Source organism: Castor canadensis, chromosome 6, assembly GCF_047511655.1.
Source record: "Castor canadensis chromosome 6, mCasCan1.hap1v2, whole genome shotgun sequence".
Lineage (NCBI taxonomy): Eukaryota > Metazoa > Chordata > Mammalia > Rodentia > Castoridae > Castor > Castor canadensis.
Genome location: NC_133391.1, coordinates 18,826,343 through 18,847,656, shown reverse-complemented (window position 1 = coordinate 18,847,656; position 21,314 = coordinate 18,826,343). Strand labels below are relative to the sequence as shown.

At 43.0% G+C, this 21,314-nt stretch overlaps 1 protein-coding gene across 3 annotated transcripts in view; it reads left to right on the top strand.

The window, feature by feature from the left end:
* The window catches only part of Rassf8 (Ras association domain family member 8), a 77,164-nt gene that overhangs the window by 28,035 nt on the left and 27,815 nt on the right, over nucleotides 1–21,314 (top strand). The window contains exon 1 of one of the 3 annotated variants that reach the window (XM_020164722.2): nucleotides 8,967–9,058. The exons of the other annotated variants lie outside the window; for them this stretch is intronic. The gene's annotated coding sequence lies outside the window, so the exon portion shown is untranslated. Of the gene's footprint in view, nucleotides 1–8,966; nucleotides 9,059–21,314 lie in introns of those variants that run through there. 3 annotated transcript variants of the gene reach the window in all.

The window sequence follows — 21,314 nt, the reverse complement described above, 5'->3', positions numbered from 1 at the left end:
GAGGCCCTGAGTTAAAGCTCCATTACCAACAAACAAATTTAAAATAAAAATAGGCAGTTGGAGGTGTGACTCTGTAGTGGCGTGCCTGCTGGGTCTGTGCATGGCCCAGTATCTGCAAAAATACGTAACAGTGGCACAATGCTGATAAAATACAGACTTAGAGCAGTGTAGAAAGCTTAGAAGAATGCTGGCTTGCTCGCAGGAACAGCTATATTCACATCAGATAAAACAGAGTGTAAGTCAACAACCATACAAAGAGATGAAGACTACTTCATAACCATGAAGGGATCAGTTCACTAAGAGAAAATGATAAGTACACATGCACCCAACACTGGAACACCCAAGCACATAAAGCACACAGCATGAGATCTAATGCGGGTGAGGTTCCTAACACAGTAAAAGTGTCTCACTTTCATCTGTGCACAGACTGTCCAGACAAACATCAGCAAAGGAACAGCAGAATTAAACTATGCTCTCCAAGAAGTGGAGCCAGCAGACATCTAGGGAACACCTCACCACACCTCCCTCACACTGCAGAATACACATGCTCCTCATCTGCACATGGAATGTTCCCTAGATAGACTGTATGGCAGGCTGCAAAACAAAGCTCAGCAAACCCACAAAAGTGACCACTTGGAATAAAACTGGAAATCAACAAGAACAGCTTTACAAATTATACACACACAAAAATTGACAGCATTCACAACTCAAAGGCCAATGAAGAAATCAAGCAGTTTAAAATTTTCCTGAATCAAATGAAAACAAAAATACAAACTATCAACCTACTAGATATAGCAAAAGCAGTGTTAAGAAGGATGCTTATAGCTCTGCATGTGAGCTGAGGGTGTGGTTCAAGTGGTAGAGTGTTTGCCTAGCAAGCATGAGGCCCTGGGTCCAATCCCAGGTACCACTAAAAGAGAGAGAGAGAGAGAGAGAGAGAAAGGAAAAGAACCTAATGATGCAATCCAAGGGACAAGAAAAACAAGAACAAACCAAAGTCAAAGTTAATAGATGGGAAGAAATTTTTTTAAAAGACAGAGCAGAATAAATTAAAAGGTCAGGGAAATGAGGAGCTGGTCTTTTGAAAAGATAAACAACACTGGCAAGTCTTTAGCTAGGCAAGCCAAGAGAAAAAGGAGAAGATCCAAATAAATAAAGTAACAAGAGGAGAAAACAACCAGCAAATGTCCCCAGTACATGCAGAGATTCTCCACAGAATCCCAGCAACTCAAGCCTCGTAGCACTTAAAACCCGTCATGCTCCAGGACCAGGTAGGGTTTATCCCAGAACCAAGGATAGCTCAACACATGCAGATCAACAGTAGCACATCACACGGAAAGACCGAAGCCCGAAACCCAACAATCCTCTCAACAGATGTAGAGAAAACATTCAGTAAAATTCAATATCCTGGACTGGAATTCTGGCTTAAGTGGTGGAGCACTTGCCTCCCAAGTGTGAGGCCCTGAGTTCAATTCCCAGTATGTATAAATAAATAAATGTCCCTTGATGTTAAGTATGTGAAAATAAACAAATATTCCTTGATGTTAAAGATCTCCATGTATCTCCACAAAATCGAGACTATGACAAACTGAGCCTACATCTCACTGTGTAGAGAAAAGCTGAAATCATTTCCTATGAGATCAGGAAAATTTGTGGAAGTCCATTTTCATCCCTCTTAGTCTATACCTTATTGGAAGTCAGCCTGAGCAATAAGGCAGAGGAAAAGATAGACTGTCCCTGCTTGCAGATGACTTGGTTGTATGTATAAGCCTGAAGACTCCCAAAACATCCCCAGCACTGACAGACAAGGTCAGTAAGGTTGCAGGATACAGAGTCCACACAGAGATCAGTAGCATCTTCACACACCAAGAATGAAATTTCAGAGAAAGAAATTAGGAGAACAAACCTATTCACAGGAGCCACCAAAATAAATAAAACACCTAGGAATAAGTGTAAGCAAGGAAAGTGCATGATCTCTACAACGAATATCATAAAACCTGATGAAGTAAGTTGAGGAGGACACAAAAAATGGAAATGTATCCCCTGTGTTTACAGACTGGAAGAATAAATGTTAAAAATGTCCATATTCATCGATCTACCATTTGATCCAGCAATACCACTCTTGGGGATATACCCAAAAGACTGTTACTCCAGAGGCACCTGCACATCCATGTTTATTGCGGCACTATTCACAATAGCCAAGTTATGGAAACAGCCAAGATGCCCCACCACTGACGAATGGATTAAGAAAATGTGGTATCTATACACAATGGAATTTTATGCAGCCATGAAGAAGAACGAAATGTTATCATTCGCTGGTAAATGGATGGAATTGGAGAACATCATTCTGAGTGAGGTTAGCCTGGCTCAAAAAACCAAAAATCGTATGTTCTCCCTCATATGTGGACATTAGATCAAGGGCAAACACAACAATGGGATTGGACTATGAGCACATGATAAAAGCAAGAGCACACAAGGGAGGGGTGAGGATAGGTAAGACACCTAAAAAACTAGCTAGCATTTGTTGCCCTTAATGCAGAGAAACTAAAGCAGATACCTCAAAGCAACTGAGGCCAATAGGAAAAGGGGACCAGGTACTAGAGAAAAGGTTAGATCAAAAAGAATTAACCTAGAAGGTAACACCCACGCACAGGAAATCAATGTGAGTCAATGCCCTGTATAGCTATCTTTATCTCAACCAGCAAAACCCCTTGTTCCTTCCTATTATTGCTTATACTCTCTCTACAACAAAATTAGAGATAAGGGCAAAATAGTTTCTGCTGGGTATTGAGGGGGGGAGCGGGAGGGGGTGGAGTGGGTGGTAAGGGAGGGGGTGGGGGCAGGGGGGAGAAATAAACCAAGCCTTGTATGCACATATGAATAATAAAAGAAAAATGAAAAAAAAAATGTCCATATTACCCAAAGTGATCTACAGATCAACTCAATGCAACTCCTATCAAATTACCAATCACATGCTTCACAGAAATAGAGGAAAAATACTCCTGAACTTGGAACCATAGATGACTCTTAATAGGCAAAATAATGTAGTATATTCCAAACATACTACAGAGCTCTGGTAACGAAAACAGCATGGTACTAGCATAAAAACAGATGCACAGACCTTGGAACAGAGTAGAGAACCAGGCATAAATTCACACATGTGCAGCTGATTGACTTTCAACAAAGATAGCAAGCCCATTCATTGGAGAAAGAACAGTCTCTTCAATAAATGATGCTGGGAAAACCAGATATCCATATGCAAAAGAAAAAAATTAGTCCCTTATCCCTCACCATGTACAAAAATAAACTCCAGTGGATCAAAGTAATACATGTAAGACCCCAAACTGAAGCTTCCAGGAGGAAACAAAGGGAAATATTGTAAGACATTATTTGGGATAAAGATGTTTTAGATATGGCTCTGAATGTACAGACAACAAAAGCAAAAGGAGGCAAAGGTGATGGCAGCAAACTGAAAAACTTCTGTGCAGTTAAGAAAACAATCCATGGAATGGAGGGGCAGCCTGCAGAATGAAAGGAAATATTTGAAACTATTCCTTTAACAAAGGACTAAATTCCATAGTATAACAAGCAACTCAAACACCTCAACAGTTAAAAAAAAATCCAATTAAAAATGGCCAAATGTCCTGAATAGACACTTTCCACAAAAGGGTGTAGAGATTGACAACAATTGTGAGGAGATGCTTTCCATCACAGTCACCTGGGAAAAGCAAATCAGAACCAGTTAGGTGTCAGACTCCAGCTAGAGTGACTGTCATCGAAAAGACAGTAGCAAGTGCTGGTGAGGATGTGGGGAAGGGGTCTCCCATACACTGTTGGTGGGAATGTGAATTAGTCTAGCCACCATGAAAACAGAATGGAGATTCCTCAAAACACCAGAAACAGGACCATGCTGTGACCCTGCTCTCCCAAAAGAGTGGAAAGCAGTGTGTCCAAGAGACTCCTGCTCGCCATGGCTTGTCACAGCACCCGAGATGTGAACTCAGCCTAGGTGTCCACTGGTGGAGGAATGAGTGTATATGCACCATGAAATGTCATCTGGCATAAAATGGAAATTTTTCATTTGCAGCCACATGCATGGAGCTGGAGGATATCGTGTTACTTAAAATATGTCAGGCAGAGAACTGCAGTGCTGTGTGTTCTGACTTACATGTGGAAGCTGAGAATTGAGTAGTTGGTACCAGGACCCGGCAGGGCGTGGAGGAGGAGGGGCAGGGAAAGGATGGCTAATAGGGTACAGGCAGAAGGAATAACTTAATAGCCCATAGCACAGATGGATAACTGTGGTTGACAGTAAGTAAGTGAGCAGATGGGGAGTGGAGAATGTTCCCCAACACAAAGAAATGGCAGGTGTCTGAGGTGATGGGTATACCACTTATCCTGACCTGATCATCAGCGTGAACAAATGTGCTGGAATGTTGTGTGCTGTAAGAAAGCACTTTTTTAAAGAACACAAAAATAAGAGGTTGACCAAATGTCCAAGATTTCATTATATGCCTTTTTTGGAAAAATCTGTATCTGTCATAAAGTTATATGCATTGAATGGAATTAAACAGTAGGCAGGTCACTGGAGGCATTGGGTGTACATGGAACTCCCATCCATTGTTGATGTGATGTGAGTTACATTGTTGATGTGATGTGCGGGTGGATGAACTCCTGGGCAGCTGTTCAAAAACAGAATGCAAACTGCTGTTTAATGTTTGTTCAGACTCAGTCTTGTGAATGCCTGTGAAACCTGAATGGTGCTTCTGCAGGTATGGGACCCAGTGTCCCTGTAATAATGAAAGACAGCGGCCCCTGCACAGTCTGTTAAAACAGAATGCTTGGGCCTGGGTCATCTATCATGAGCAGAAATTTGTTGGCTCTCAGTTCTGGAGACTGGAAGTTCAATTTCAAGGTGCCAACATCCGGGAAGGACCTTTGTTCTTGAAAGTACATGTACAGAAGGTGAAAGGGACAGGAGAGAGTGAGAAGGGGGATCTACCTTATCCTTTTATAAGGAACAGGCTCCTGTGTGAAGTAATGGTGCCAGTCATTCCCGATTAATTATGTTGTTTATGTTTGCAGTGTTTGTTCTGCACATGGCTGTTTTTCCAGCAGTGTTTATGGATTTGCTGATACCTCTAACCCCTTTGTCACTAGGAATAGCTTTGGTCTCTGTGCTGTGCAGGACGCTGGGAAGGCCGGGCAGTGCTGCCCCTCATTGCAGGGTGGAAATAACAGAAGGGAATGAGATCAGCTGACTCCAGCAAGGAGTGTTCATTGCAAGTCACCCTCTTGTGATTTTAAATAGAATTTGATTTTATACTTCTTGAAACAGTTTTCAGGCTTGTTTAATTTCCTCCTCAGAAGGCAAAGATTGATAACCGAAGAAAATTTTTGTTCCAACATCTATTTTCTTGAAAGTCTAGAAAATAAGTTTTAAGCAAAAGCAAAGTATCAGTCATTGTCTATTTAAAGCAGTCACTCATTTAAAAACAACACAGTAGGTTTAAAGTGTACAAAAAGACACTATCTCCTTAGTTGTCATTTCTTCCACCTAAATGTAACAATTATTAGAAGTTGCTTGGTTATCTCCAGAAAAAGAAACATGTACAGACAATGTGTATTTATGCTTCACATTTACACTTAGAGAACTGTGTGTGTGCATGCATGTGCGTTACACCAGATTCTTTACAAGGTGATTTCTTTAACCACTGCAATCATCTTAAGGAGGTAGGTTGGGTCAGTGAGGTCTCGTCAACATTTACTGCTGGTTTGCATTCTTCTGTTCGACTGGAAATGAGGTCTCTGCAGTGATCTGATAGATGTGGGACCACAACCATCTCCTGGATTGGGCGAGGACCATCATTCTCTATGGCCTGGTTTCCATCTCTGGCCACTTAGAGTGTGTGTAACTGAATGTAGACAGGAAGACATGCAAGTAAGAGGATCAAAGTGCGGCATCACTTTTGTAACCTCTGACAAGGCAATCTTGCAAAGAGGTTTGTTTTTTTTTGGTAGTGTTGGGCCCTTACATACATAGTTTAAAATGCTGTAGCACTGAGCTGTATCCTAGCCCAAAGATGGTGTCTTTCATCTAAAGTGGAGCTGTGAAAACTCCACTTTTTAATTCTTACTAAAAAAAAAAAAAATAGAATAGGGCAGAATCCAGCATTTCTGCATTTGAGAAAAATGTATAAACTCACCATGTCAAGGAAGTTCACAACCCATAGGAAGAAGATAGCTTTTATTGTCATATAATGCTATGTTGTATCAACTGTATCCATCTCTCTCTCCCTACCCTCCCCCCCCCCACAAATATTTGGTTCCCCTCTCCCAGCTATCTACTAGGATGTCCCAAGGGACAGTGTCTATAGTGTGAGAAATCGTCTTGCATCACTGGAATCAGAGTTGAGTGTATGTCAGCATCTCCTGTTAATTGATGGTGTGACATTGGTTGCTAAGGTTTTCCTTAGTGTCTAAGACCTCCAGTCTTCTCACTTAAAATATCGGACATAAAAATATCTGTTCCATTGGTTGCTTGGGCACTAAGTTATGTCTGTAAATGGCTTAGCACTTAAACAGCTCAATGAATGGCAGCTACCAACCTTTTTATTAACGTAGTACTGGTTTTCCCCAAAACTGCAATCTTGCTTCTGATGTGGCTGTATGTACTTTATGTAAGAAAACCTTTGCTGTCTTCTACTTGGAGGCAGTTGTTCAAGCAGACACTGGGGAGTGGCATATGGTGCTGTTGATAATTGCACTGGGGTGGCAGTGTAAGCCACTTCTGTCGCAGGTAACCAGGCTCATGTCACGAGCATCTGGCTCGTAGTGCTCCTGGGCTTGAGGTTAATGATACCTGTTTCCATGGTGGTTGTAAAGATTAAATGAAGTTCAGTTTGTGGAAGTGACACACCTGTTTCCCCCCACTCCACCTCTGGACTGATGGGTATGTTTTACATACGGATGTTTCTGCCAGGTTATGCTCTTCTCATGCTGTCTCAGTCTGTCTCTAGCCCATCTTTTTGGACAGAATAGAAACTGTGACAGAAGCTATGATAGCTGCATACACAGCTCCTCAGTGCACAGCGAGGGCCACACAGCTGAGCACTGTCAGCGTCGGGGCAGTGGCGCTCAGTGTGCCCACATCCCGTTCCCCTACAAGCTCTCCTTGTTACCTGTTACCTTGCAAACTCTTCTTTTGGAAATGCTTTCTTCTGTATTTTTCTATTTGGATAAGATGTCTAAATGGGTGAAATATTGTTTTGGGTGTAATGCTGTCTTGTAAATATTTCAAGTATGAATTTCCATATGTATTCAATAAAAAGATGCTGTGAATCACAGCTGTCCAGATGGGTTTCTTCCTTGGGTAGAAAGTCTCTCTGAATCTTGAAAAATGGTAGAGTAATTACTGATATACCAAATGTAGTTTTCTTATACAAATCATTTCTAATAATACCAACTGGAGGGATATATGATGCCTCAAGGTTTGGACCTTTGTAGAAGAACCAAACTTTCATTCTTACCTCCTGTGGTTCCCCCCTTAGCAAATCAGTAGGCAGACCTGGTGATTCCTCAAGTCCCTCAGGGTGGGAACGACAGGTAGGAAGTGGCTTTGGTGGCATCAGAATGAAGAAGGTGGGTGGAGCTCGTGGTGTTTCTTAAGTGAGCAGAGGTGAAGAGAGGCTTGGAGCCACGTTTTTAAAGAGAGTCCGTGGGGGTTACCAGAAGGCTCCAGTGCATGGAGAGGCCCTGGGGGCAGCAAGTGCAGCATGAGGTTGGGCGGCCAGAGATGGATGATCCAGAATAATCTTTTCCTTAGGAGACACTGGGTGGGCCATAGGGTAATGGAAGGGTTCAGGATTATTTATAAGTAAGCAAGGTTCTAGCTGGAAGATAAAGAGAAGTTATTGCCAGTTTGGGAAAATGAAACTGTGTATCTCTGTGAGCACAAAGATTGTTCATGCTTTTTATTCTTAATGATATCTTTATAATCTCAAGAAATTAAATATTTAACATATTCTTATTCCTCAAAAGGATATTGCCACTTTAAAATATTCTACGTGTAGATAAACAGGACTAAAAGCTACACTGGCCGACCAGTTTATTTAATGTATTTCTTCACTCAGCATGTTCTAGATTAGACGTTTTCATATGCAAACTCAAGATAAAGTGATTAGAGATGGCCTGTTTTTTGTTGTTGTGGCATAATGATTAATGGTTTTCAGAAAAACAAGATAAACATTACCATTTCCATCCCATTCTGCTCAAAGGTCATGTGAATGTGTAGTCCCGATCTTTATTTTTGAAGTAGAAGTAAAGCAATCTTAGTGTTCCTGGAGCAGTAAGCTAATATAGTACTACTTATGTTCTTTTCTGTTTTGCTGTACTGAGGTTTGAATTTAGGGCCTCAGGCTAGCTAGGCAGACGCGCTATGGCTTGAGCCACTCCTCCTCTCTTTTTGCTTTAGTTTATTTTTCAGATAAGGTCTCACACTTTTGCCTGGGCCTGGTCTTGGATTGTAAACCCCCATGTCTATCTCCCAAGTAGTTGGGATTACAGATGTGCACCACCACACCCAGCTTGCCATTTGAGATAGAGTCTTACTAACTTTTTGGACTGGAATTGGCCTGGAATTGCAGCCCTTTCACTTCCACTTCCCTGTTTAGATGAGATCACAGGTGTATACCACCATAGTCAGCCTAACACTAGTAATAATCTTATTTGAAGACGAACATGTTATCCGAGTGACTTTACCCTCTAGTGTGCCATCGCGCCTGCCTCTGCTTGTATCTTGTCACCAGGGCAGGTTGCAGACAGCACCTAGGATGTGAGCTCTTTTCTGCCTGGGAGGGTCTCTGGAGCTGAGGCTGAAGAAACTACAATGCAGCAGGAGCCTGATGCGCTCACCTGGACTGCTGTCTGGATCAAAACAGTGTCGTTGTTCTTCTCGGTGTTTATAGTGCGTGCCCAGTGCCACATGAAGGTCGGTGGAGTGGATACCTGCTGCTGTTTCCTCACAGACCTTTTGATTCTCACCCAGTCCAGAGCTCTGGTAGGTGCCATCCTTCTTACTGCACAGTGGGTTTGCACAGTAGCAGTCCCAAGGCTACAAGCTATGTAACCTGCTTAGCTTGGGAAGAGTAGTTTTGGTGGAGTAGTTGGGGAGAGCCTGGCCAGAAGGAGAGATGGGACCATAGTATAAATGATTCTTTTGTGTTTTCCTGCAAAGTGGGATGAGAGGTACAGCCTGTGTGGGAAGTGGGATCAGAAAAAGGCTGTTTAGTTCAGTTTCATTTCTGGTGGGTAAAATAGGCACGTATGTATTCCTGCACCCAACAGGAAAGGCAATCAAGAGGGTGGTGCAGCAAGTGTGGGGGGCTTCATCCTGGCCCCCTCACACATGTGCTGCAGCCCCTGTGTGCCAGGACCTGGGAAAGCAAACTGATTCCGAATGGATGCTAAGACTCTTGGCCAGAGGCCTCTTCCCGTCCCAGTTTTTTTTTTTTTTTTTTTTTTTTTTTTTCAGTACTGGGGCTTGAAGTCCTCTCCAGCTCAGTACTGTAGTTGTTCCTCAGTAAGAAGCCTGGTATTTACCATTTTGTCTTTCCTTCCTTGGAAACCATAGGTGATAGTTGTCACTCACCTTGTTAATCCTGTGATTCTGCCCAGTGCAGAGCTCAGAAAGCTCCCTTGAGGACATCTGAAGAACCAAAGGAAACTTTGTGTTAAAATCTGTGGAGCCTAGGACAGAATGCTCAGGGAAGAAGTAGTATTGCAGTTTCTTGGGTGGGGATGAGGCTGATGTGTGTGGGTTTGTGTTAGTCCTGCTGAATCTAAGGACTGAGTCAGCCATGTGCTCATGGAAACAGATCCCCACTGGAAGTAACAGGCATGGGCTTAGGTAGTACTGCTTATGAGGCCCTTAAAAATTTCCTCAGAGTCTATTTCCCAGAGAGCTTTTCCTCTTCCTGGTGAGTATTGTTTGTTGTTGTTGTTGTTGTTTTGTTTTTGACAGCAGTGGATTCCTCTTCCAGGCCCTGCTTCCTCTTTGCCCACAGCCCCACAAATCCCTGAGTCACAGGAATCCATGATTAAGTCATATGAGGGGTCACGAGAAAGATCCATGCCACAGAGAGAAACCTGGCCCCTTCTATCATATGAGGATGAACAAGAGGCTCCAGTCTCACCAGAAGCCAAACCTGATGGCTCCTTGTTCCCCAGCCTCCAGAATGTGGGAAGTAAACTGTTGTTTGCGCATGACCCACCCTATGGTATTAGGTGAGCTAAGACACTGACCCAGGAACTTCCGTTTAAGTCTTAAGCCTTTAAAGAGTTTATCGTGTGCAAAGTGCATAGTTGGCCTCTAGTGTGTGCATTTCTAAGCACGTAGGTCCTGTGTGTATTCTGCTTAATTATTTGCTTCCTTGGCAGTGTAGCTCTGGCCCCTTTCCTCTCATGAGGGCCTGTTCATGGGCACCGCTCTGTGCTGTAGCCTTTTCTGAAGAGACCTCATAAGATCACTATGGGAGTTGGATAAGTAGACCCATTTCAAGCACTTAGCACAGGGCCTTGCCACATGGCAAGTGCTTCACAAGTGACTGAAACAAAGGCTGTAGGGCCTATGATGTTTAAGAAGCAAGAAATCAAATCTCTGTGTTCTGCTAATAGCTCTGAGGCTGGCAATGAGGACTGGAGCTCTGTGTGAGCCTGGGTTCAACCTCTGGGCCGTGCATGGAGGAACAGTCACGGTCTTCCTGTGCGGCCTTGTTTGCATGCATCAGGCTTGACACCAAACATGACCGTGTGTCATGCAAGAGAGCTGTCTTTTTTAACATACCCGAGGGCTGATTAGCACCGGCTCCTGTTTTTTTGGCCATGATGCATCCTTGAGGTTTTCTTCCTTGTGAGTTCTGAGAGAGGGGCTGTATGCTCCATCTGCTTACTCTGTCCCTAGGTCCAGATTTAAAGAACCAAAGTGAAGGAGGGTGTGTCTCCTGGAGAAGCCCAGCAGCATGGCTTCCACAGTGCTCTTCATCACCACAGGCCATGGCCTCACAGATGTGGCACCCACAGGACCGTCCCACCGGCTCCTCTCCTTTTTCTTAAGCCATTGAGAAATGTGCGTCTCCGCTCATAGTCACCTGGAGGGATGGCACAGGATAGCTCATAGGATACTTGTAAACAGCTGGCTCTGGTTTGATGTCCAGCAGACTAAGAAGAAAACTGTTCTGTTTTCTCATGTGTGCACAGCCCAAGCGCAGTTCAGCCAGGGCTTGTGACTCTAAATCCTGTGTCCTCCGGGTTTTACTGCTTGCTCACCATTGCTTCACTCAGTAAAGTCACAGTAGTAGGGCCTGTTAATCAGAACCCCGGCCTGGAGTGAGAATTCCAGACTGTGTCACGGATTTGACATCTGTGAGCTCTTGAGACTTTCCCTTTTACATCACAAGGACAGGGTTTCCTGTCATCGTGTTGCTCCTTCTTATTGGTTATGCATCCCAAGCATTTTCATAAGTGCTTTCTGAGTATCTTTAAGTTTTAAAGGTGTTTTTCCCAGTATGCCCATACTTTGTCACTAAGATGAATAGAAGTCTCTCTTTTTTAAAAAATGTTTTTATTAGGATATATTTGTTGTACAGGGAGATTCATAGTGACAATTCCAAATAGGCTTAAATTATACATTGGCTAATCCCCTCTCCCCATTGACCCCCTCCCCACCCCACTTAAAACAATTCCAAGAGGTTTCTTGGTTCTATTTTGTATAAATGTATGAAGTCCATCAACCATATGCCCTCACCTTAACCTCCTTCATTCACCCTCACCCTCCCACAAGTACCCCATGCACACACTGTACCTATTTCTTTTCTATCTTTCAATGTGGCTAGTGTTGAATTGGCTCTTTCTGAATTCCTAGAAAAGCATAAATACACGTTTTTGTGCTGTACTTGGTACACAGGTGAGTAGCACAGAAGAAGAAAGTGATTCTGTTTTGTAACTATTACTTTCTGACCTCAGACTGAGTACACATTTCCTGGACACAGCTTGGACCTGTTGTGGTAAGGGGATGTGTGCAGTGAAGGGGTTGTGGGCGAGTAGACCTTTGCTGTGTTGTGAAGTCACTGTGCTCCTGCCCCCGCCTCTGCTCTGCTCACAACCCACAGCTGGCTGCCGAATGCCCAGGGTGGATGCATGTTGCTCACCCTTGGCAGATCTGCTGGTCAAGGCAGTCAGAAGGCAGCTCTGAAAAGGCAAACCCCATAGTGATCCTAACTAGAGCTATGACCTGCTCGTGCCAGGTGCTGCCATGAAGGGTCATGTGCATTGCTATTTAGTCCTTACAAATTCAAGGGTTATTATTTCCCATTTTAGAGCCAAACAAACTAGTAATTTGTCCAAAGTCAATGGCCAATAAAGAGTAGGCTAGGACTTGAACCCAGGCCACCTGATGAGGAGTGTGTTCGCCAACAACTTCCACAGTTGGGATGGGGCAATGTGGTGTGTGTTACCTGTGTTCTAGGGAATGCTCTTCTAAAGTCTGAGACACAAAACTGAGAAACAGAAAATGATTTACCTCAAAATGTCTTCCCGTTGGTAGACAACCTGACCAGCATACACTGAGGTGTGATCCAGATTACTGTGCGAGGCCACAAGAAACTGTTCATCCCTTATGGTGATTTTCAGGTCTAAATGGGATTGTACTTTAAGTTAACTTTGCAAAGAAATAGAAAGTTTCCCTGCTTATTTTTGAAATGTTGTTGCTTGGGGGAAAAAAAAAAGTTATGTCTCAAGTTAGACTGTATGTAGTTGTCTTGTAAGAAATGCTAATTCAAAAAATAAATTATTTTACTAGAATATGCCTTAAAAAATAAGTGAAATTAAGGGAAATGTCTCACTGGTAGTGTTTCTTCAGCTTCACTCTGTGGGTTAGAGGTAATATCACTCTCTTCTTCACTGATAAGACCCCAGTTCTGAGCTCTCCTTAATTGACCACAAAACCCACTCACTCAGAGTGATGGCCACAGATGGGGCTCTGTGGCCAGGTGGAGTTTATGATTGGTCACTAAGTCACTATTTATCTTTCTTTTTGTTTTGTACTTTGGCTATCAAGCAGTCAGATTCTCCAAAATTGAAGTCAGAACTTAAGAGTTTGTTTAACTAAAGGCAAGGAGAGCCTCTATTCCCTTGAGATGCAAGGAAAATCCATTCATTTTTCTGTTAAATTTTTACGAATCTGGATGATGATTCAGGGCGAGCTGGGATTTGTGTTGTTTTGCACCACTGACCTCCTGGGTTCTAAGTGTAACCAGTGACCCCTGCCCGTCTGCGATAGTGGTGGGGCATCCAGGTCGGGATGAGCTTCTCCCCAGCCTGGGGTTCAGGATCTGCAGGGACCCTGTGTCCACATGTCCACACTGTGGCCTTGCAGCACGACCTTAATTAATCCATACAGCTTTGCTGTCTGTTCTAAAAAGTCCCAGTTTGAGCACAGGAGAGGGAGGAATCTTGTTAGTTATCACATATAAAGACCTTTGGGAAAGAGCTTTTTGAACTGCAGTTCTGTGAGGCCGTCCAGTGAGTGCATACTGGTGCAGGTGCTTATGAATACAAAAGTTCTAAATTAACAAAGACTTCTGTTAGCTTTTACGTTGTTGTCAGGCAGTTGTCTATATCAGTCCACGTAGTAAGGTGTGAAAATGTTTTCTTCTCCCTGCTCCTTGCATCACAGTATTTAACTTGTTTCCATCCTGTGGGATAGATGACCCGTTACGTAATTTTCCTGATGTTAACCAGATGGGGTAGATAAGAAAATAATGTTATCTGAAGGTCACCCACCAATTGAAACCTTTTCTTTCTGTCTTTACTTCAAATTTGTAAGCTTAAGCTGATTCTTTTATTTTTCTGCCATGCAAAAACAAGGCAAATCCTTTTTTTCATGAGTGTCTTTGTCTCATTCTTACTGTTTCATTGGAAACTTTTCCCCTATAGATAAATAATACTAAATAAGGAGATAGTTTTACTTGTTTATTTTCAGTTTTTCATATGGGAGCAAAACCCTTGACAGCCATAGGTAAATAAAATATTTTTAACAATAACAACAAAAGTTTGGGGCTGGACCAGGTAGTACACATCTGTAATCCCAGCCATGCAGGAAGTGGAGGTAGGAGGATCGCAATCTGAGGCCGATCCTGACAAAAAAGTACAGGACAACCTGAAAAATAAACTAGACCAAAAAGGGTTGGGAATGTGACTGAAGTGGTGGGCACTTCACTGTAAGTGCAAGGCCCTGAGTTCAAACCCCAGTACCATCAAAAAAAAAAAAAAAAGTTTTGGTTATTTTTTCTTTATACTAAGTCAGTACTGTTTATCCTTTGCCGCACAAAGAATTATAAAAGCACACTTTCTGTTGCACATTCATTGGCTAGACCTGTGTAAAAACCAGTCTAAAGCTACATGGTAGTTTGAATGGGGAAACTTTAACATAAAGGGCTGTAAATAAAGCAGGGCATCGGAAGTGAGAAGTTTACACAGGCCAGTCAGGCACCAGGGCTCATGCCTGTGAGCTGTGTGAGAGGCCAAAATAGGAGGAGGATGGTTTGAGACCAGCCCAGGCCAAACAAAAACAAAACAGACAAGCAAACAAAGGTTAGCAAGACCCTATCTTAAAGACTGTGTTGGCTGTTGTGGGCACTCCTGTAACCCCAGCTGTGCTGGAGGAATAGATAGGAGGATTGTGGTCTGAGACTGTACTGCACAAAAGTTTGAGACCCTACTTGAAAAATGCCTAACACAAAAAAGGCTAGAGGCACGTGCAAGGCCCTGAGTTTAAACCCCCAGTACTGCCAAAAAGAAAAAAATTATACAAGGTTAAAACACACACAAAAACCTCTAGAGGCTACAGGAGTCACAGATCGAATATTATACAAAGTGGTCCTCACAGCCACTACCACCAAGGCTGAGACCTGCATCCTTGGAGGCTGTGGCTCACCGGGTGACAGAGAAGACCTGTGACTTCAGAGCTGGAACCAGCCATGCACCTGGAGAGAGGGGGGTCCTCCATTGTACTGCGTGCTTTCAAAACAATCTCAGTGACAGCAAAAACACATCACATGAGGCAAAAAGCCAGCTTTTTTTAAAACAAGAAGTCACACAAGTACAGTACTTGTAGCAAGGCCCTGGGTTTGATTCCCAGCACCACAGACAAAGTAACTAGCTGGAGTTTAGCTGTTGCTTGCCAGTGAGAGAGAGAGAAACCACTAAAAATACAAGTTTTAGTGGGCATCATCAATTAATGAAGACGTTTCTAAAATGCTTCAAATGCATTTTGAGAAATAGCAGAATGAGAACAAGTGTATACTTCCCTGTGCAAGAGAGGCCATGAGCCAAGGAAAGCCGAGGGCTCCAGATAGTTGAGGAGGCTGGGGAAGGAGATCCCCCCAGAACCAGTGCAGGGAGCCTGGCTCAGCCAACACTGACTGATTTTAGGTCTCTGGCCCTCAAGACCAGAGAGGAAACATTTGTTAGGACAGGTCCAGAGAAACAAATGTAACAGAATGTTAATATAAAACAAGGCAGCTGTAAGACAAAGTATCCCTCAGAGTGAAACAAATGTAAAACAGAATGTCACTATACAACAAGCCAGCAGTGAGGGAAACTTGTGCAGAGGTGGAGACACAGCTGTGGCCCTGGGACTGAGGTTTGGCAATGGGGAACAGCATCAGGCATCAGAAACTATTTCCAAACCACAAGGAAAAAAGTATACGACTACCATGTAATGTTAAGGAAGAGTGGGCTTAAAATTTATTTATCATTTACTTATTTTTTGGTGGGACTGGGGTATGAACTCAGGGCTGCATACTTGCAAAGTAGATGCACCCTACCACTTGAGCCACACTCCAGTCCATTTTGGTCTGGTTATTTTTGGGGTGGGGTCTTGAGAACTATTTGCCCAGTCTGGCCTTGAACCTCAATCCTCCCAATTTCAGCCTCTCAAGTAGCTAGGATTATAGTCATGAGACACCAGTGCCCTGCTAAGATTTCCTTAGCTCATGAACCATATTTTATATTTATATGTATCTAGGGAAAATAGGAAATAAAAAATGCCTACCATTGTTTACATTTTTCCACTTAACTGTGTGACCTGTGCAAAGTTTCAATCGTTTCTGGGCCTCTGCTCTTTTCTCAATGTTAGTAGAAATATGTACTGAATATGTCAACATTTTCTAAACATTCAGAACACTGCCTATCACATTCTAGCTGTGCAATATATATTATTTATTTATTGTTTATAATAAATGTTGGAATTAAAATTTTAAAGTCTAGGAAGATTTTTTACTTCAGTTGGTTCAGAAAGCTTTTGCTTCTTTCTACACTTAAAATATGCAAACTGGAGTTCCATTTTGAGAATGACGGCACAAAGCATTCCACAGCCCTGCCCCGCAGCAGAGCACCATGACCTGGAGGACTCTTTTAAAGCCACCAGGAATTGTGCTGCGGGCATACAACAAATGACAAGGCCAATGCGTGTTTGAGAAAATCTAAGACTTGGACTTCAGCAGCTGCCATGGAGTCACCTGCTGTGTCTTGGATGTTTATCCCTGCAAGACTCAGGCTGAGGTTTAGCTGGCATTATAGCAGTACCAAAATGAGACCTTTTTAAGAGGCAGTTAGACCGTTAGTTCTCTGCCTTTGTGGGTGGGATCAGTGCTGTTATCAGAATAAAAATCTACTCACAAAGAAAAGCCAATGTCCAGATGGCTTCATTGGCAAATTTTATTGAAATTTAAGGAAGAATTAATGCTAATTTCTCATGAAGTCCTCTTTAAAATGGAGTAGGGAAGACCACTCTCAGGTTATTTTGTGAGATCAGAACTTTACTGACACCAGATCCAGACAAAGACATCACAAGAAAACTACACAGCAGTATTTGTATAGATGCAAAAATGCTCAGCCAAACACTTGTGACCAAATTCAGTGCTATATAAAAAATAATTATACATCGAGACCAAGTGGGATTTATCCTAGGAATACAAGGTTAGGTCAACATACAAAATAAGTCAATCTAATACACCACATTAGTAAAACAATAGTAATTAGTAGATGAGGAAGGGCATTTGAAAAAAGTAAAAAAATACTCAATAGATTAGCAGTACAACTAGGAAACACTTTTAAACCGATAAATGACATCTAAGATAAACCCACAATAATTTATACATAATAAAAGAAAGATGCTTTCCCCCACCCTTAAATCAGAAAAATACAAGGATCTCTACCCTTCCTACTTCTCTTCGACGTTGAACTGAAATTTCAAGCCAGGAGAATTAAGCATGGAAAAGAGATGAAGTGTTCAGATTGGAAAGGAAGGTTTAGAACCATCTCTGCATATGACACATGTTTAGGAACTTCTGAAGAGTCCTCTAAAACCTACTGAAACTATTCAGCAAGGTTGGTGGGTACAAGAGCAATATACAAAGATCAACTGTATTTCTATACACTAACAATAAACAGCCAAAAGCTGACAGTAAAAAATTTCCACTTACAAAAGTCTGAAAAAGAGTAAAATATTTAGGACTATATTTCACAAAAGAATTAACAAAACTACAGAGCATTGTTGTTGAAAGAAATTAAAGAAGACTTGAATAGAGACATCCCCTGTTTGTGGAGCCACTGGGCAAAAACACACCAAGGGTGCTGGTCCCCCATTTCACATCAGATGTGAAAACTAAATAGACCACAGATGTCAAGCTATAAAAACCCTTGGAGGTAAACTTAGATTTGCTTCATGAACCTGAGTAAAACAGTGGTTCCTTAGATATGACGACAAAAGCATAAATAGCAAAATAAAAATAATCCAAATTAAAAACTCAGGTCTCAAACAACACCATGGAAACATTAAGAGAAACTGTTCTGTAATGGGAGAAAGTAACTGCAAATGATTTAGTTTATAAGGGCGTGTTCGTAGACAACACCAGGGCTCTAAGGTCCAGTACATCTTAGTAATAGAAAGACCAGCAGACCAGCCAGAAAACAAAGGATTTGAAGAGCATCTCTAAAAAGGAGACATGCAAATGGCAGTGAGTGATGGCAAGGTTCCTAACGTTGTTGCTAGGGAAACATAAATCAAAACCATTGAGGGAAGCTGTCTATAATCAGAGAGTTAGCTATAATCTGTTGGTGAGGTGGCAGAGGTGGGGACTGTCACACACTCCTGAGAGGAGTGTAGAAGGGCTGTTGTGAAAGGCAGCTGGCATCTCCTTGGAGTATCACACATGGAGTCACCGTGTGCCCCATACAGTTAAGTCCTGTCCATGTAAAAAGTGGTTCATGAACACTCTTAAGCAGCATTCTTAAAAATACCGAAAATAGGAAGAGCCGAAGTCCTGAACAAAATGTGGACTGTCCGTGCAATGAGAGGAAATGAAAAGCCTACAACAAGGTGAAGCTTGAAAGCATAGAAGTAGTCACAAGGGACCACGCGTTGTGGCTTTGTTGACGAGATATCCAGAGGGGGAAGATCCTTAGGGACAGAAGAGAGATCAGTGGCTGCCAGGGCCAGGACCTCCATGGGAAATGGAAGGCCTAATGGTTCTGAGGATTCTTTCTGGGTCCAAGGATGCTCAGGAGCAACTGCACACAGTGTGCTGAATAAGGCCTACCTGCAAGGTGTGCTTGAGACTTGTACAGCATGTTGTGACGTCTCAGAAAAGCTCTTCATCAGATGAGAAAGTGGACAGCGCAGTAAGTCACCTGGCTGTGACTTGAGCAAGACAAGCACTGAGGGCTCAGCCAACCCTTATTTAAAGAGAAGACTTTGATGTTAAAAGTATCAGCAAGTTTAAGTGCAATGCCTGAAACACTTGTTGTATTTTTATGATTCACTGTTTTCACACACTTTTATGATTAACCAGCCAGTCACCAGTCCCAGCTGTGGTAGGTAAGACACTTCTGTGTGCTTCTGTCTGGCCTTGGCTAAGAACTTCCTGGAGATTAGACTTGAAAGTTACTGATTCTTAAGCCACTAACAAAGTGAAGCATTTGTTAGGTGTGTAGTGTATGTCATGCATGTCAGCCATGTAGTTCAAAGCTGACACCATGGCAGCAAGTTTAGTTGCCAGGAGGACAGGAGTAGAGGATGGAACCAGCGTTTCAGTAATTATTGTGACCCTGAGAACGAGCAGCCTGACAGTCAGCAGACATGGGGAATGACCAGAGAGGCAGGGGAAGCCTTGGGAAGTAGGGTGTGAGAAGTCAGGGCTGCTGACATCAGACAAGAAAGGGGAGGGTGACACGTGACCATGCCTGTGACACAGCGTGGAGGAGGAAGGATTTACTTTGTGCACATTTCAGAGACATGTGGCTGAGGACAGCTACTCACCTCATGGCAGACAGGAAGCAAGAGAGAGGAAGGGGCCGGCCACAGGATGTCTTAGTGACTGCCCCCGTGACCTGCTTTTTCCAGCTGTGTCCTGCTCTCAAAACAGCACTGCCAGCTGGGGACCATGCCTACGGCACGGGAGCCTGTGAGGATTTTCCACATTCAGCCATAGCTGTGGCACCAGCATCAGGTTCCTGGTGAATTTGGCAGAGCTGTTTCACTGGCAAAGGAGGGACTGAGTATAGTTGATTTGGGGATGAAAGCAGATGAATTATAAAGAATTTAGCTGTGTATAAATTTACTTGTGTGTTCTTCGTTCTCTTTCCCCTACCCTGGGGCTTTAGGGGATTTTATCTTCTCAGAGCTTTTTCCACTTTCGGAATATTTTGTAATAAGCACATCTGGCCTTGGTAGCAAGGATATCATGGTATGTGGTAACCTCATTTGCCAGCAGTTCAGCTTATATTCTGAATAAATATTTCATGGAGACATGATAAAGAATTCTGCATTACAAAATACCTTTCTTTGGAATTTCCTGTGGTACTATGTAGAACAAGAAACACTGTTTTAGAAGGGGTTAGCCCCTTGGTGTCCATATGAATCTAAGCTAAATTGTCCCTTGGTGACATACCTGAATTTATTAAACACCACTGTGGCTGGGTGGCTCATGCCTGCATCCTAGTTGGGAGGCTGAGATCCAGAAGATCACAGTTCAAGGCCAGCCCTGGCAAATAGTTCTTGAAACCCCATCTCCAAAATAACCAGAGCAAAATGGACTGGAGATGTGTCTTGAGAGGTAGAGTGCCTGCTTTGCAAGTGTGAAGCCCTGGGTTCAAACCCAACTCCCACCAACAACAAACAAAAAGTTACTATTCTAATCCTTGGGTTTTACTTCTGCCTGTGGCTGTAGTGCACGGCAGTAAATGCTACAGAAAATTGGGCTCTCTCCTGACTAATGGGACTGAATCTTTTGGCTCTCAGCCCCTTGTTGTGTTACCTGTATGGTGGAGTTTGTCAGGAAGAATGCTTCCCGAGTATGTTTTGTGTAAGGCCCTGTGAGGGGCTGCGGGCCCCTTTCTCGCCTACCTCATTGTAAATATAAATGCTAAACCCTGGAGGAGCCCTAGCTAATTCAGTTTTCCTTAAAGCCAATTTGGCACACAAAATTTATGTTTGACATGTAAAGCTAATTGGAAAAAAAAAAACAACACAGGGCCAGGCAAGGTGACTCACATCTGTAATCCTGGCTACTCAGGAGGCAGAGATCATGAGGATCATAATTTGAGGCCAGCCTGGGCAAAAAGTTAATGAGACCTCATATTAACTAATAAGTGGGGCATAGTGACATGTCTGTAATCCCAGCAATGAGGGAGGCATAGGTAGGCCAGATCCAGGTAAAAATGTAAGACTTGATTAAAAAAAAATAACTAAAGCAGGAAGGGCTGGAGTGTGGCTCAAGTGGTAGAGTGCTTCCTTAGCAAGGGCAAGACCAAGTTCAAATCCCAGTAGTGCCAAAAAAACCAGAACCAAAATGTTACTGTAGTCTTTAGCTGAAGAGTTCCAGGAGTGGTTATGGAGTGACGGTGCTGGACACGTCCATCCTCCTTGCCTCTCACTGCTCCACAAACTCTCCTCTCTGCCCCTTGGTGATCTGCCTTAATTTCAGTGCATACAGCACTTCAGCCTCTTGAGTGGCTTTCAGTCCCCTGGTTCTCTGACGTCTGTCCCGGGAAGAGAAGGCGTTCCTCAACTTGGTTTGGATGTAGTATCTTATGTGTCCCTGGGGAAGGGTGACCTCTGGTGACCTCTGGTGGCTGAAACCATGGGCTCCAAGTCCCTGTGTCCACATTTTCACGTCACTTCACAGGACACCTGGTTCTCATTCCAGTACATCAGTCTTTTCCTCCACACCTTTTGTCACCCATCACCTGTGCAC